Source organism: Thalia democratica, unplaced genomic scaffold, assembly GCF_965202585.1.
Source record: "Thalia democratica unplaced genomic scaffold, ktThaDemo2.hap1.1 HAP1_SCAFFOLD_113, whole genome shotgun sequence".
Lineage (NCBI taxonomy): Eukaryota > Metazoa > Chordata > Thaliacea > Salpida > Salpidae > Thalia > Thalia democratica.
In genome coordinates this window covers 15,831-19,919 of record NW_028139273.1, presented here as the reverse complement: position 1 = coordinate 19,919, position 4,089 = coordinate 15,831, and the positions used below count along the sequence as shown (strand labels likewise).

The window sequence follows — 4,089 nt, the reverse complement described above, 5'->3', positions numbered from 1 at the left end:
TCTGACTGACAATCTGGCTTCAGACAGCAAGACTAAACATAACATTTAGTTTATGATCCACCAACATTCACTGGTTTTAAGTTATTTACTTATAACCAACAAGTGCTGCCTTTTCATTTTTATATATTGACAATAGTTGTAAACAAATATACATGAAAGTGACTTACAAGTTTTTAAGTTAAGTAAACTAAGCTTTTTTTGTTCAAAATTCAAACTTAATTAACTTAGTTAGTTTTACCATCAGTTCGTAGTTTATTTTTCAAACACGATTTACAATGTTTATATAAATAAACAGAAGACCTTTCAAAGTGTTTTGTGTGTAAAATTGAGACGGTTCGTAAAAAGTTTTATTAAATACATATATTACTTACAAATTCAGTTAGATTACAATTTTGCCTGAAAACAAACTAACTATGCTGAACAAATCTCAAAATTATTTACAACTGTTTTAATATTTATATTTAATACAAAAATAAAACAACTCTTTTTTGTTGTAGCATAAATTTCAAAATTTTACATATTTAAATAAATAGTATGTGTTAAGTATAAACACTTATTTACACGTTTATTGGACTCAATGCTTTATGCACAAATTTTTATTCATAGTAACTTTCATTCGCGCGAAAATTAGTAACTTTACATAAAAAAGTTATATGATGTAATATTTTAACAGTCAAACTGACTATTCACAGTACTTTTGAAAATTTTGTTCCTTTTTGAAGCAATAGTATAAAACATTTAATTAGCATACTAGTTAGTAAAACATGTTAAATAATATATTTTTCCAACATGTACTTTGCTTTTCTTTTTTTAAAAGTATTTAGTATTACATACTATGATAATAATGAAAATATTATTATTAATAAATGTAATATCAAAAAAATTAAATTAAGACAGATAAATTTTAAACACGAGAAAATTATGACAAATGTTGCCATAGTAACGGGTTCCAACAAGGGCATCGGGCTCGCCATCGTCAGGGGGCCATGCCAGAAGTTCGACGGGGACGTCTTCATTCTGTCCAGGAACGAGCAGCGCGGCAGGGAGGCGGTGAAGACCCTTGAGAGAGAGGGACTCTACCCCCAGTTCCACGAATTGGACGTTTGCGACGTCAAGAGCATCGAGCGGCTCAAAAGCTTCATGACGTCACAGTACGGGGGCATCGACGTCATCGTGAACAACGCGGGCATCGCGTACAACTCGACCGACGCGACGCCGCTAGTGAAAAAGGCGGAGGACTGCGTGAGGACGAACTACACTGGAACCGTCGACATCAGCAGGATCCTGTTTCCTATTGTGAGGAAGGGTGGCAGGATCGTCAACGTGTCCAGCACTTTGAACATCATGTACCTCAAGCAGTTGAGCGAGGAGAACCAAAAGTTCTTCAGGAGGGAGACGCTGACGGAGGAGGAGCTGACGGGGAAGATGGAGGAGTTCGTCGAGAGCTGCCGGAGGGGGACTTGCAAGGAGGACGGGTTCCTGGAGCAGCCGTACGGAATTTCCAAGGTCGGCATGTCCGCGCTCACCTTCGTGTGGGCCAGGAAGCTGAAGGGTAGTGACGTCATAATCAACGCGGTGTGCCCCGGGTGGGTGAAGACGGACTTAGGCGGGGAGAAGGCCTCGAGGACGCCCGATCAGGGCGCCGAAGCCCCGGTTTACCTGGCGACGCTTCCAGCCGGGGTGGAGTCCCCGAACGGTGAAATCGTTTCTTCGGAAAAGAACATAAAGGAATGGTGAAAAAATAAATTTTGTTAAAAATATTTAACAGTTTTGTGTTTATTTTTTTATGAACTTATTTTTATGACTTTGTTAGTTTGAATACTTTTTTTATGTTATAAGCGTTGAGATTTACCCGAAAAAAAAGTTATAGAAATTCCATTTTAAACACGTTTAACAAAAAAATTTAACCAGCACTTATACAGTAAAATAAATTCTTAAAAGCTATTATACCAACTTTTAGAAACACAGTTATAAAAGAAATAAAAAGTTACTCAGAATATTTATGCAAATGCAACAAGTCACTTGTGTAGATATTCTTCTAATCATTTATCAACAGTATAAGAAATTTTAGAGTTTATTAATTAATTTAATTCTTTGATATTTTTAAAGATTTAAGCATAAATCAGTTCCCTTGACTATATTACCGAATGTCAATTTCTGTATCGTTTTCAATAAACTTAAAAATTTATAAGTTTTATAAAACTATCGCTTATTTTAGTTTTTAATTTGTTGTTTTTTAATGACTAAAAAGAATATAATATACTTTCTATAGAAAAAAATCAGATTGGGTAAAATGTGTCTTGGGTTACAACTTAAAATTTGCAAAGTAAGCATAAAATTTGAAGTGTAAAATATAAAAACTAATGAAAAGTTTTTTTTTCCCTGAAAATAATCGTTGTAATAAAAAAAAATGTTATAAAATATTCAACAACTTGTAACCCAACTAAACTTGTTATTAAAGTCAGCTCAGCAGTTGAAACCATTATTTAACATACTAACAGTTATTTTTCGAAACTTAGTTAGAAACTTAAAATAAATGTTTTTTTTCACATAACTCATAAATATAATTTGACAAAAGTTTTTTCAATAACTATCTTAAAAGTCGTTTTTCTATTTTATCTTACGAAAAAATAAAATGTCGTTTTTTAAAAACTAGTTTGTATATGAATCTTATAAAAGTTACAATGAACTTCTTAGGTAATCCTCAGTATTCTTTTTTTCTTAATACGTGTCGGCGTTTGTTAAAGTATTTAGATTGTAAATATTCGTTTTGAATCGCAAGAATTTGGCGGGAAGCTTAAATAATTCTTTCCAGCAGAATTGCTAGATTTCCAGAAATAAAGAGTTTTAAATCTAAAACATTTTTTTTATTAAAACGTTATGTTCACGTAGGTTTGAGGCGGTATAGTAAACTAATTCTGGAACTCTTCCTTCGAAATCAAATAACTTTTGGTCCGTGCTGGCATTTTTGTTAGAAAAAACATTGTATATGACGTTCCACTAACTAAATTATTTTCTAAGATGTACGATCTAAGTTTAAGAAACTAAATCATTAAAAGCTAGACATACACCATATTCTAATTCTCGTAGCTTTCCGATGTAAAGTTTTACAAATTTATATTTTTCGTTCTACTTTTTTACAACGTACTGCAAGAATATTCATAATATCAATATGAGTTGTTTGAAATACTTCAAAGTAAAAAAAAAACAGCAGACAACATTGTTTGTCATATTTTCATTATGTAGAACGATTATAAGGCCTTGCTAATTGCTTATTCAATCGGTATATTTCGTCATAGTAAGAAAAATTCCTTATTTTTTTTAGCGTTACTATTTAGTTTGATTACTTATATTTTCATTAATAAGTTTAAATTTACTTTTTTTTAAACATTAATTAAGATTTTGTTAATTCAATTCAACATTTTGTAGACAACAAAATTGATGAATTTATTTATTTTTTTTTCTTGAATGTTGTCATATCGAGTATTTTATATTTTTCAATATTTAAAAGATATATTAGTTTTCTTAAAATAAAAAAACATTTTTTTTTGTAAAACTATATTTTAAAAGGAAAAGCTTACATGATTTTATAACAAAATTAAGTAGTTTTCGACTTGGTGGAGTATAAACAACTTTTAATATTATTATAGTGGGAAAGAGAAGCTTTTAGATATTCGTGCATTTTGAAAACTTTTTTTTAACTTTTACTCAGTTTTAATTTAATCTGTTACACTTATAATTTTTTTCAATTTTAACAAACAAGATCTTGCTCAAACTTCTTGGTTTTTCAGTACCAAATTTTTTTAGATAGAGTAATCAAAAAAAACTTTGTGACCTAAAGTTCAACTATTTTTTAATTGTTTATATTTATAAAAATAAACACGTTTCAAAAAAACTTAATTGAGCTTATGATTTATAAAAAGTTTAGATAACAAACTTAATAATCTAACTTCATAGGTATAATAAATTTTTTTAAGATTAAACAAAAACTACATTTTTTTGTATATAAGAGCCCATCTATTTTTATTACATGGGTATTCTTTATAAAATTAAACACATTTTTGAGATAATATAAAGGAGTTGAGCCTA

At 30.0% G+C, this 4,089-nt stretch overlaps 1 pseudogene; it reads left to right on the top strand.

The window, feature by feature from the left end:
- Nucleotides 1–921: 921 nt before the first annotated feature.
- LOC145845662 (carbonyl reductase [NADPH] 1 pseudogene) lies at nt 922–1,737 on the top strand (annotated as a pseudogene).
- The last annotated feature ends 2,352 nt before the right edge of the window (nt 1,738–4,089 follow it).